Source organism: Scomber japonicus, chromosome 4, assembly GCF_027409825.1.
Source record: "Scomber japonicus isolate fScoJap1 chromosome 4, fScoJap1.pri, whole genome shotgun sequence".
Lineage (NCBI taxonomy): Eukaryota > Metazoa > Chordata > Actinopteri > Scombriformes > Scombridae > Scomber > Scomber japonicus.
Window position 1 is genome coordinate 21,081,495 of NC_070581.1, and position 13,395 is coordinate 21,094,889.

The 13,395-nt window shown below is 42.1% G+C and overlaps 1 protein-coding gene across 1 annotated transcript in view; it reads left to right on the top strand.

The window, feature by feature from the left end:
* The first annotated feature begins 594 nt into the window (after nt 1-594).
* zbtb46 (zinc finger and BTB domain containing 46) overlaps nt 595-13,395 on the top strand; it is a 57,874-nt gene continuing 45,073 nt past the window's right edge. The window contains exon 1 of the mRNA XM_053317681.1: nt 595-667. The gene's annotated coding sequence lies outside the window, so the exon portion shown is untranslated. The remainder of the gene's footprint in view (nt 668-13,395) is intronic.

Here is a 13,395-nt window from a genome sequence, read left to right on the forward strand (position 1 = left end):
AGCCCCTGGTCATTACAGAGCCCTATGGCAACAGACGCACAAGTCAGAAGCACCATAAACCACACATACAGGACTCATGACAACCCCACTGCTTACATATTAACACAGTATTATTATTATTATTATTACTATTATTGTTACTATTATTATTATTATTATTATTGTTATTATTATTATTATTATTATTATTATTATAAAATGGCTGAAATTGCCTGAGTGTTTCTGATAAGAGTGGTACACGTCTTAGATCAGATGGATACGCGCGGTGCGTTCACGTTGTCTCATTTCCTGACTCTGCCCAGAGAGGGGGGGGGGGGGGGTACGGGGACACACTGAGAGAGAGAGAGAGAGAGAGAGAGGGCGAGAGAGAGAGAGAGAGAGAGAGAGAGAGAGACATGCATAGAGGAGGAGGAGGTGGGGGAGGCTCCTGATACCAAGACACGGAAAAGCAGGGGAGGGAAAGAGAGAAAGAAAAAAGGGGCTGGTGGAGGAAGAGCGGGGAGTGGGAGAAAACAGGGGGAATAACACTTAAAGAAAGCATACAGAGAAGAGGAAGGACAGTACCTTGGGCTTTGGACATCCCCTCCTTTCTTCTCTCAGGCTGTCACACCAGATTGGACTCCGAAGGACCGACACCGCGTCTACCCCAGACCCCATGGGGTAACAGGTATGTCTGACTTCCTTATATTAGTAGTATCTCTCTTTTTTAAATTTTATCAGCATTCAGCCCGGCTTCCCCCTGCTAACAGGTTTAAGATTTCATTCAGATGCAGTGGATATGGCTGGATTTCCATGCCTTTATGTTATGTCAACAATTAGTTTTCTGCCTCACGCAGTCATCGCGTCTACAGCTGATAGTTGGTGGGCGCACAGGTTGGAGACATGACACAATGCAACTCTTCGCTATCGTGGCACTCGTTATACAGTTGGCCATCGGAAAAGCGACTGTATGAAGGCCTGCCTGTCTGCTTTTTTCCGCCGCTTTTTTTATTCCAGTCCATTGGCATAATGTTAGCCACGGCGTGAGTGCATTTTGACAGCTAAATACCCGACCGAGTGAGCAGGCGACAGTCTGAAAGTACGCCTACCTGTTCCATACGTGACAGCCAGCTGTCTATTACGCTTGTTGATATTTGGAGAAGCTGTCATTCGCTGCCGGGATTCGCACATTGTACATTTCACACATTATATAGCTGATTGTGAAACACAGACACTTGTCTTACACAGTAAAGACATGTATAACTGATATATCTACTTTGTAATGTGCGATTTAATATATGAAAATGGAAATTGTTTGATACTGAGTAACATGTGGAAATACTTTTTAATAATGTTGTTAAAAGATTGGTTATTATTATTACTGCTATTTTAAATATATGTATAATCTGCGCATACAAATTTATTTTCTATAGGCTGTACTTTAAGAAACATCTCTCTATTTGCTCAAGTGTATGTGACACTTGCTGGCGCATACATCATCCTCTGTTGGGTTTCTGTTTTCGGATGAGTTTAGTGAGACCAGCGGATCCTCAAAGTTTTTGAACGGCGTGACAAGCCTTACTGAGGGGTCATGCAATTGCATGCGGAGATATCGTGCCACATAAAATATGATGATGCTCCTCCGTGCAGCCGTCTGGAGGGGATTCAAAATGAAAGCGCTCAGAGCTTGGAAGACAAGGGCTTAAACCCTCCTCCTTCTCCCCTCGATTAACCTCCAAAAGGGGGATTTCTCCAGCTGGAAATTTCTGCTGCGTCAACACCCAACCCTAGAGTACTACCAGACAAGACAGGGGGGATTTTGTTTGCAGATTGTGCTCTCGGGTAATTTTTGTAATTGTTCAGGTACCGCTGATCATCATCTGATCCGTACTGAGAGTTGAAAAGTGTGGCGTCAAGTGTTTTCTGTTTATTGGCGACTGAAGCTCTGCCTCCCTCTCTCTCTCTCTGTCTGTCTCCTGCGCTGTGTGTGTGTGCGTCTGCTGTCTGTGTCTGCCCTCTCAAACCGGTCAGTTCCGTCTTCCTCCATTTTCTACCATGCTCACCATGTGAGAGGGGAACATCCCCACTTCATTCACGCTCAGTGGCCTGTATAGAAAACAATGTATGCTTGGCTGTCAGTGCAGCCTGCAGCCAGGTGAGTCCTGTTCAAATAGCCTAATCTGTAAAAGTGACACATCTTACCTGTGTCATCCTTCATCTTATCATTATCTCCTTGCAAACTTTTTTTAAAAATTATTTCTGTGAGGAAAACTTAGATTGGCACAGAGATTCCTTTCTCAGATATTTTAATTGTTAGACTTTGTTACATGATATAGTCATGACATAGTCATTTGATTCTGATGAAATTATACTAACACTTATCAGCCATCATTGATGAAAGTGCATTACCTGAGAGGAAATCATTATTGTACACTCAGCCATTGTTGTACTAACTTTTAGCAAATTAAAGCATTTCAAATTTTGCAGGAGAACCTCAAACTCTCCAAGTCAGCTACTTTGGTTCAAAGTGCATCATCTTAGCTTACAGTTGTAACTGAATGTCCAGCCAGTAAGATTTAAGCATTTTGCCTCTGTGAGAGTGGCTAACTGGATCTCTGGGATTAAGAGACCATCGAGCGATTTTTCCAAATTGTCTTAGGCCTCGCTGGATTTGTCCGGTTGTTTTGTCCTTCCCTCTGCTGAGTTAAGGGTTGGAGCTTGATATGATAAGCCCTCCAAAGTCTTTTATTCAGTTATTCAATTATTGCAGGATTGTCTGTGTGTGTGCGTGTGTGTGTGTGTGTGATTGTGTTCCCGTGCGTGTGTGTTTCTAAGCATGTGTATCTATCCATGCACATTTTGTCCGAGTCCTCATGAGCAGAGTAAAGCTTAGAAATCCGCTTGTAATGTTTGCTATTCCCAGCTATTGGCTATATGACATTAAAACAAACAAACCTGCCGACCACACTGTCACCTTGGCATGCACTACGGGTTTGCTCTCCCTGCTTCCCAACTGAGGTTGCTTCCCTCAGGTAGAGCTGTGTAGGATTACCATTGGAAGAGTAGTGGACATCAGTGAGTGTGTGCATGTGCATTTGTGTGTCTGCACCTTCACCATCTGTGTGTTCCACGGGGAAAATATAATACAGACCAAGACAACAGCTACAAGCATGAGTGGAGGAGGAGTGTAGGCGAGATCGGTCGAAAGATGGAAAAAATATTAGCTGCGCGTGTGCTTGTGGGATTGCAAAGGAGGATTTGAAGCACTTTCCTCTCTTCTTATCTCTCATGAATGGACCCTTTAAAAGTTGATTAAACAAGATAAGCAAGTTAAATTCACCTTTCAGTTTTTATTTGTCAAAACCAAAGTTGTGTGTGATGTTTGTTGAAAGTAGTGGAGGCCGTCGAGCTCAATATTTCCCACACACGTTGCTAAGGTTGAAAGGTTTGGAGGTTTGTGGGGGACAGTGAAGTTAGGGCAAGGGTGTGAAAAGAGGGTGAGAAAGTGAGATGGAGGGGCTCTGCTTTGGGTGATTGTCAGGTTTGAAGCTCCGTGACACTTGCCTCTTCGCTTTGTTTGTGAATGTGTTTGTGTGTTTAAGCCTGCTGGTGTGTAGGTGGTGCTCAGTGTTCCCATGCAGGTTGTGGGCTGAACTGTGTGGTAGCAGGTTAGTCGGCTTCAGCTACGCACACCCTGGGGATGTAGTGTACTACCCCCTCACTTGTGTGTGTGTGTGTGTGTGAGTTTATTTAGACAAAATGACATTAAACTGTACAGTAACCTTACCTAATATACTATAATTTTCCAGAAATAGAAAAAAAGGGCAAATGCTCCATAAAGACACATTTGTTCCCTGTTAGCAACCTTGTACTCCATTTATCTCGCTGCCTCTATCTCTCTCTGCCAGTTTTCTCGTTGAGATTCTCCCCCTAGGAGCACACTTGTTAATGGGATCACCTGTTTGGCTAACACACCGCAAAATGAACCGTTTACACTCGCATGTACACCTCTTACATGACACACCATGTATCTCCAGAGTTTTCTGACAACTCTCTCTTCTATCTGTCACATTGTGAATATCATTCTCACGTCTGATTTTTATGTCATGACAGTTTGGCACACATTAAACCCTGGATCCAAACTAGCTCCATCCCCCATCCCCTAATAACTCCCAAGGCTTTTTAGCTTTAATAGCCTCTATAGCTCATTGTGCAGTGCTGAATACAGGTGTTCCTAATCCCCATGGGGTTACACCGATGCAGTGGGGGATGTGTGTGTGTGCGTGTTTGTGTGTAACAGCTGTCTTCCTTATCCACCTATCTGACAAGCTCATCTCCCCCCCAAGTAGAGAGAACAGGTGAGTTTAAGCCATCCACACCCCAAACCACATACACATCCACACAGAAATACTCTCCACCACCCCACTAGTCTTTTCACGTAGGTGTTAATATTTCATAGCAGTGTGTGTGAAAGCGTGTGCGTGCACGCATGCATGCTCCTGCATGCACGACAGAGTGTCAATGAATGGAATAAGCTCTCTTGTTCTTGTCTTTTGTTCTTTTGTCCCTGAATTTTAAATGGGAAGGTAATTTACAGCTTCCTCTCTAATTTTGATAATCTGTAAGTACAAATTGAAAGTCCAGATATAAGTTTATAGTTTGATTACTAATAAAAAATAAAGGGTTTTTTATGTGCAGTCAAATTTTTCTTAGGAGTTGTTGATATTGCAAAACACCTTTTGGATCGCACATTCCTGAGGAAACAGATGAGGGATTTCAGTTTGTGTGCTTTCATCAGGGTGTGTTCTTCTTTTATTTAGGAATGCGGAGCAGATCGTCTCTTTCCAAGCACACACTCATGATCACACATTGTTTATCATCATCATGAGTTATTTTTGGGGATTTTTGACATTCGCTAACATCAGTTATCAGTTACATCAGTGTCCAAAGTTGGGCAAGCCTTGAAATTAGTCCATTTCTTTTTGTTCTTCCTTAATGCACTAATTGGTGGTTTTATATACTGTACATTTTCACTTCTTCAGATGCTGTCAAAACAAATATTACAACAAGTGAAGTGATGACAGCAGTTGTTTCACACATCAGGTAATTCAAGCCGGCTGGATAACATGCACATATATTATCCTTTCAATTAGCTTTCTGTTTGTTGTTAATGACAGAATAAAGGCAGAAATAGAAATTATATGTTCGGAGAGAAAACACAGAAGCACACTGATTGATTTGTAAATTGTATCTATTGTAATCTCCTCATCTTTCTGAGCGATGCCAAATGTTTTTCTGTATAGAGCATATATTTGCGATATTTGTGATTTTAAAACATAAATCACCTTTAAGCTTTAGGACATTCTGACTGAAACTTTTACATATCTGTAGGAACCAAAAATAGCATTTTTAAAGTGAAACACGTTTTTGCCCCTGTTAAAAATCTTTAAAAGATCAGATTGAGTTGTAAAACAATGGTTCACAGAAGAGTAGGTTTTTTTCTCTTCATTTTAAAAGAAGCTATAGAACCACTGATATTGCTACTCTCTGGTAATAGGCTGACATCGGACTGATTATTGTCATTCGCACGATTTGCATTCTTTTACCAGAAACTGGCAAATTATTAGTCTTCTCAAACAGATTCAGTGACTTCTTCTGAAATTATTCACTTGTTTCTAAATGTCTAATGTTTTGTTCGGCCATGAGTGGTTCCAGTTGTCACTTTATTTGGCTCCGTGTTGTAGACATGCAGGTTGGGCATCCTTAATGCGGTATAATTAGCTGGCAGGACGGGACTGGTAAGCCACTGCAAACTGTCTACACAAACACACTCACTCATGGTATTCTATCGACAAGATAGTTAGCGTCTTCTGCTATCCACTTTGCAGAAAGGTCAACATCTTTTTAGTCAAATTTATATAAGCTATTAAAAACTTGAAGGCTTGACTTGGAAAAACCTCTTTGTTCAAGCCGGGGGTTTGCAGACTGCTGAAAGCATCCTCTAAGTACGTACGTGGTTGTTAGTTGTTATTTTCCCAGTGAAAGAGTTTGTCTTTTATACGCACAGTGTGAGGATTTGATGAGAAATTGAGCGGCTTTGAGCAAATACATCTTTAGAAACAGTCAACTAGCCTCAGGCTCTGGCTGGTGAGAGATTTCCATATCAAAGCTCAGGTGAGAGAGGAAGACAGGGGGAGGTAGAGAGAGGAAGGAAAAGACGGAATGTGACGGAGAGAGAGTGGGGAGAAGGAGGGAGAAGTGGAGGGGCTGATGAAACAGACATCCACTCCAAAAGAGTTCTAGCCCTTGTTATTCTGTCGCTTTTTTGTGCAGCACAGTTTAGTCTGTGTGTGTCAGTGCTGTCTGTCTCAATCTAAACTCATGCATTAAAAAAAACCACACAGTGGGAAAGTTGGAAAGACTCAAATACAAACCAACACCTTTCTCCTCACAGTACCACACAAATAGCGTTTCTACAAGCTTATGTTGACTGGTGCTGACCGCAGAGACACTGCACTGAGCAGAAAACGGTTTTCTTGTAACCTGTGCCCTGTGAGCGCCTGCCAGTATTTGGATCTTTGTTTAATACTATTACAGAAGCATAAAACCATAATTTTCCCTGGAAATATTTCTCTTCTTTAGCTATAAGTATCAAACCTGACCCCATAGAATTGATGGTGACACTCTAATTAATGGATAGAGTTTTCGTTTGGCACTTTCAAAGATGTGTGTGCGCTTGTGTGTGTGTGTGTGTGTGTGCGTGTGCGTTTCTAATGAACATTATCCTGCTTTGTAGAGTTTTGTAATCCAGCCATGGACTCAGGCTAGAGTGCTAAAGTGCTGCTAACAAGGCCTGTTTAACATTCTCTCCCCTGCTCAACATACAATTATTCCACTTCGCTGCCATTAACATGTACAGTAGGACTGGGCTTTTAATTGGCCTGATATGACTAATGCCAGATCAACTTGGATTTGCTAATTAGTTTTTGCTTTAAAAGTGCCATCAGGACATGAAATATTCATTGATGTGAGGTGGAGCGAGGACTGTGGGTGGTATTAGTGGGATATTAGTGGTATAGGCAGGCTGCTCGAATGTGCTTGGAGAAGAGATTGAACCTACATTGGCCTATTGTGGTCGGTTATTCATACTTTGGGTGAGGTGTTAGTTTTTCGTCATAATTTTTAGACACCCACACACACACCTTCGTCCCGCGCACACACAGATACACCACCTCCATTCTCAGCATTGCAAGGCCACCTCTTCCTCTCCAGCCCCCACCTCTTCTTTTTTTCTCTCACCTCCCCCTCTGCCCTTCTACCCTCTTCCCATTATTTCATCTTTTAGTTTTTTTTCTTGCCTGCTTGTCTCACATCTTTTTCTCTCCTCACCTTTTTTTGTTCCTTCATTTCACCCTATCCTCCCTTTGCCCTCTGCTCCATCCCAGCTGCATCTCCCTAGCTTTTTTCCCTTCTCTTCCTCTTCCTCCTCCTCCTCTACCTTCTCCTTTTCTTTTTTCCCTCCCACTCCTTAATCTTCCACCTCTCCTCCTCCTCCACCACCACCCCCTCCTCTGCTGTAAGTGGGCCAGGTGCCTCCTGTGGCCTCCCCTACTCCATTTCTCATTTTTACCCTTCCTCTACTCCCTTTCTCATTTTTACCCTCTCCCTGTTCCCTTTCTCATTTTTATCCTTCCCCCTGACCCTAGCTCATATTTATACATCACGTTAATGCAACAGCTAGCCACAACGGATGCAGGGTCCAGTTTTCTCCTGAAACACAAACATTTTTTTGACCCACTGTGGCCTAAGCTGCCAAGATGAGCCGTCCAAGTTACAATAAGTCCCATCTTCAGGTTAGAGGGTGACTCCTCAAGTAGGATTTTTTGATTTATAAAGGCTTTTTCAGCACTAAAAAAATGATCCTTGGTGTATCATTATATGAACTTTCAAAATCTGTGAGGCAGGCGGAGATCTGTCATTGTTGTGAGACTTTACAAGCTCCTGTGTCGGTTTAGTTCCCTTTATGGTGAAGAAAGGTGAAGCCAAAATGAACAGAAGTGAGTAGGTTCACATCCCCTTTTCAGTGGCGAGGGGCAAACTCCCCCAACGGCCTTCTCGCTACTCGTTCCAACATGTATTTGCAAAAATGCAAGCACACACTCACACTGAAACATGCATATATGTGGAAGTCTCATTGTTGTTGTCTTTTTGTTCCTTTCTAGCTTTGTGAATGTGTACGGTGAGCTGGCAATGCGCTTTTCACCTCATCTCGCCCAGTCCACCCCCCCCCCAATAGTCTTCCTCTTTTCACTCATTGTCATTCTCTCTGCCTTTGTCTCTGGCTGGTTCTCTCTTTTGCCCTCTTCTTTTCACTCTCTCTTTCTCACCCCCGCACCTCTCCCTCCCTACCTCTCTTCTTCTATCTCACCCACCACCACCCCACACACCTACCCCGCCCCCTCCCTGTTGTTTTGGTGTGTGCGCTGGTGTATCACGAAGGTGGTTGATTGGTGGTTTGGACGGACACCTGATACTGGCACTGCCTCACAATGTGGGAATGTGTGACTTCTTCAAAATTAGGTTTCCAAGGTGGGTGTTGTCCTTAACGATGGTGAGCACGATCATGAGAGTTTACACAGTGGTCCTTTTGTCTCTTCTCCTTCTCTCTCTTTGTCTCTTATGTCTGGCTATGCCACTTCTGTAGATGATTTTGCAGTTCTTTCCGTCACTGTCAGGGAATAAGAAGCAGCAATGGCCAGAAAAAGCCTGCAAGCCATGGCAGCCGTTCATGTTAGTCAACAGGTGACAGTCAAATGTCAAATTGCATTCGAGTAAACACGCTCTGAGTGAAAAGACAGACAGACAGATAGGGACATGAATGAGAGAAGAGGAGAGGATGGGACAGAAGTGAGGATCCAGGTGAGGTATTTGTCTGGTCCCACTTCATCAATCACAAGTCGTCGCCTCAAGCCATACGATCTTCCATGTCTTCGTCCATGCAAAAAACCATTAATAATTCGCTTGTTTTATTTCAGGAAAAAAAACTTGAAACCTGACTTGGAATCTGATGGGTTTATTTTTTTATTAGCGTCTTGTTTCGTCAGTAACGTTAAGCGACACAGCATTAAATTACAGTAATTCCTTCATGCGCAGCCAATCACGGAACAGCACAGAAACAAAGAAGACAAAGAGCTTGAATGATTTTGCTTCTCCGCTGATTACTGTTTGAATTTAGTCAGCAGAAGGGCTGCAGCAAGTAAGTGTTGAAACTGTTGAAAAGATCACTGAAGGGGCAGACCCTCCGTATTGATGCTGTGTATTGATAAACGTCTGTGGTGATACACTGTGCAGCATATTGAACTCTCAAGTCTCACAGACAAAATTGAGTGTCCTCCATGTCCAGTTCTCCAGTAGTCCACTAAGCAATGTAGATGAGAAAACCCACCGAGGCTCTGCAACCATCGATCTCGTGCTACTATGATGTTTCAGTCTTCTATTCTTCTTTTGCTGCTACTTTTCTTCCATCGCTATCTTCTCTATTCTTTGTTTCCCGTCTCTCTTCCTTTCCCTCTTTTTTTTCTCCTTTGCATCTCCTGTCTCCCTTCCTCTTTCTTACCCTTCACTGTCTCTTTTCTGACTCCAAAATGTGAGTCTCTATATTTAGATGCTCCTCTCCTCTCCCCTTGATTTCTTTCTCTTTATCTCACCTCCTTTTTCTCTGCTGTTGAAGGACAGATTCGCAAAAGCGCTCCGAGATTCATCAGTGTTGTATAGCTGCTTTTTGATCAGCTTGATGAGTGACAACACAGCCCCAGGCTATTATATATAAATGTGTTTTTATAAACACTTCTCTATCTATATGTAAATCATTGTGCTGCTCAGTTGTACACTAGGTAGGGAGTGTTAGGAAGTTGTAAGTGAATGTTGCATGTTGAGGGCTAAGTTAATATAGTAAAATGATGTGTTTTCCTTGTTTGTGTGCGCTCTGGAGTGTTTGTGAATTAGATTAGCTGGGAGTGAAGTCTCTTAATATTTGCTCAGGGGGGAAGGAGGGTGTGCCTGTTGAACTCATGAGTACACACTTAAGCTGTGGCTTTTTCGCTCCCCTCTTTGCATGAGCTCATTGTAAGCTGTGGCCCAGCGTGGATTTGAGAAAGATGCCTCTGTTTGCTGTCTGACACAGCAACAGTCACACCAAGTTACCCTTACACACACAGACACCCTCTCTGGACACCCGCCTCGGCACCAGATAGCGACTGGCCACCAGCAGTGAGTCACCATCAGTCAGTCATTCACTTGCACATTTGAAAACCACACACTCGAACAAACAACAATTAGCTTTTCAGTTCTCATTGGTTCTGTGTGATTTGATATGTATTCCTTTAGGACTGGTATCTTTGTACCATATGTTAATTTTTTACATTTCTTGCTCCTGGTAATTCTTTGTTTCATTTCCTCCAAACTGTGCAGTATTATATCAATATTATATCATGATATGAAACAAACATAATCTTAGATATTGAATATTGTAATATCGTGATATTGCTTAAGTGTCCTGGTTTTAAAGGCTGCATTACAGTAAACTGATGTAACTTTCTGTATTTATTGTTCTAGCTGTTCTATTATTTGCCTTTACCCACTTAATCATTATATCTACATTACTGATGATTATTTATCAAAAAAATTAAAAACAATTGTGAAACACCAATAGTCATCAATACAATACTTTCACAATATTGATATTGAAGTATTTGGTCAAAAACATTATGATATTTGATTTTGTCTATATCACCCAGCCCTACTGTATGCTCACTGTGTCCGTGTGTGTGTGTGTGTGTGTGTATGTGTGAGACCTTTTGTGGCTGCTGTGACTGTTTTAACAGCTCGGGAACAGGCTGCGTGCGTTCTGTGTGGTCATGTACAGTCGTGTCTTGTTGAGTCGTGACAGGTTGCTTTTTTGCTGTGACAGGTTTTGTGTTAAGACCTACAGCATGAGAGAGTCTGGACGACACACACGCACGCAGACACACACTTGCACTCTAAGCGGCTCGCTGGTAGAGAGCGATCAGGGTGTGTGTTAAATGTGAGTTTTGAGCTGGTCCATAGCCTTATATTGTCATCATCACTTTAGGCACAAAGCCCTTTGATGCTTTTCAGAACATAACTGAGATTTGGAAAGCAATAAAAATTGAATGAAAGTGAAGAAGAAAAGTCAATGGGGAGAATTACGACTTGGATTGTTCATTTATTTATTTATTTATGGAGTCATAATTATTGATGGCCAAAAGACCAAGTCAAGTTACATGAGCAGTCAGATGATCACGTAGGTGAGAAGTGAAACTGAAAGTAGGTCACTTCAAATCTAAATTAGGATACTTTGTTTCTCAAAAAATGTAAATAACGTAAATACACAATATGGTATGGGGACAGCACCTCTCTAAACCAGGTCAACCAATTGGAGATGTAGGTGCGAGGCCGCTTAGGACCTTAAAAGTGAACAATGAGATTTTTAAATAATTCGAAATTTAACAGGGATCCAATTTAGGTAGAGAAGTTTGGGTGTAATGTGACCATGCCTCTTTGTTCCAGTTTTGTATCAGTTGGAGATGGTGAAGGGAGCCCTGATTTACCCCTAAATTCCACCTGATGCGTCTGCGGTCTGTCTCCGCTCCAGCACGGATTGTCAAGGTTGAGGTTAGCATCAAATATTACCCCTGGATTCCTAGCAGTCTGCTTAATAGTATTTGACATTATCACCAAGACTAGCTCCAAAAGAGCTCATGAAATATGGGGGACCATATAGAATGACCTCAGACTTATCATCATTAAATTTAAGGAAGTTTTGGGATATCTAATTCTATTCAATATTAGAGAAGCAAGTTGTAAGATTTTCCAGACTGCTAGGATCTGTGGCTTTTAATGGCAGATATAATTGAGTGTTGTCAGCATAAGAATAGTAAAGCACATCATGCTTCTGAATAAAATGGCCTTAGCTCCAGTTAAGGGAAAAAATCACCCTACATTGGTATTTATGACAAAAGTGCTCTTCCAACTTTGTGGGAACAGTTTCAGGAAGGTCTTCTCCTGTTTCATCATGACAAAGACATGGTTTGAGTTGGAAGAACTTGACTGGCCTGCTCAGTGCTCTATACTCAAGCCTGTTGAACCCTGAGCACATAGTAGGCTAATTTGCGTTGTGTTTATACATTATGGTAGGTAGGTAAAACTGCTTAAAATAGAGACAGAAAGTCAGTCCCCAAAATCTGTGGGATGTAATAGTTTAAATGTCTTAAAGGTAGAATATGTAGAATGAGCAGAACAACGCCATCTAATGTCTCGAGATCGTAGTCACAACAACCAAAAAGTAATTCCAGCAGTCGGGTTGCCAGGTCCGGTGCCGGATTTTATTTTAGCTCTAACTCTGTAAATATACCACTTTATCCACATGTCTAACCTTTTTACCCGTACCGAGTAACGCACTTCCGGTCATTTTGACAAAATAAAACACCCGTTGCCTTTTATTATTAAGAAAACCATAACGATAGAGTTGGTGCTTTTATTTTGAAAACAGGAAGCGAACATACCCTCGCTGTAACTGACTTGAAACCACCGAGGTACATTATTACATTGTAACGCCAGTGGGAGTAGCAGCAATGTCTCTGCACGTACTGCCTAATCCTAAACACCGATTGGCTTGTGTGTGGTGTCGTCAGAAGCAGGAGAGGCTAGTCACGTGTACTCTGAGATGGACGCGCAGGTCAGGAAATGACGTAAACAGACCGTATATGGTTTGTTATTTGTGTTATTACATTACGTGTTGGACTAAATACATGGACATATTGAGGAAAATATTCCGGTTTTATGGAAACGGATTTCATATTTCACAAGAATGGATACTTGGCGAGCTGTACAGAAAGTCCTGTGTCATAAGATGATCGTTGTGGATAAAGGGAAGACTTTGAAGGTATGTAGGCATTATAGCTTTTCTCACTTAGCTGAGTGGCTAGCCGAGCTAATCGCTAATACTATTACGGCTGTGAGCAACCATATAAGTCGTGAGTGGTCTTGAATGAATCAGAACAATCTAAGCTTTCCAACAATGTACGGCATGAATATATATATGTTTAAGGGTTGGTGTTTAAAACATTCAGAAGAACGTGTGGCTACCTCCTAACATCCGTCCTGTCCCGTGAACGGAACAGCGTGCGTTAAGAGGTTAATGATCAAATATCAAAATCCGAATAGCGTCAGAAAGTCAACCCACTCTCCACATTTCCATTGCTACCGTTTTGATACTTCATGGTACACAAACAAATAGCATCTCATATGAAAGCTAAGACCCTGGCGAGTTCAACAGTACCGCTATTATTGCGCTAAAAACTCAGTGAACCAGCAGCCAAACAATACAAAGGTCAA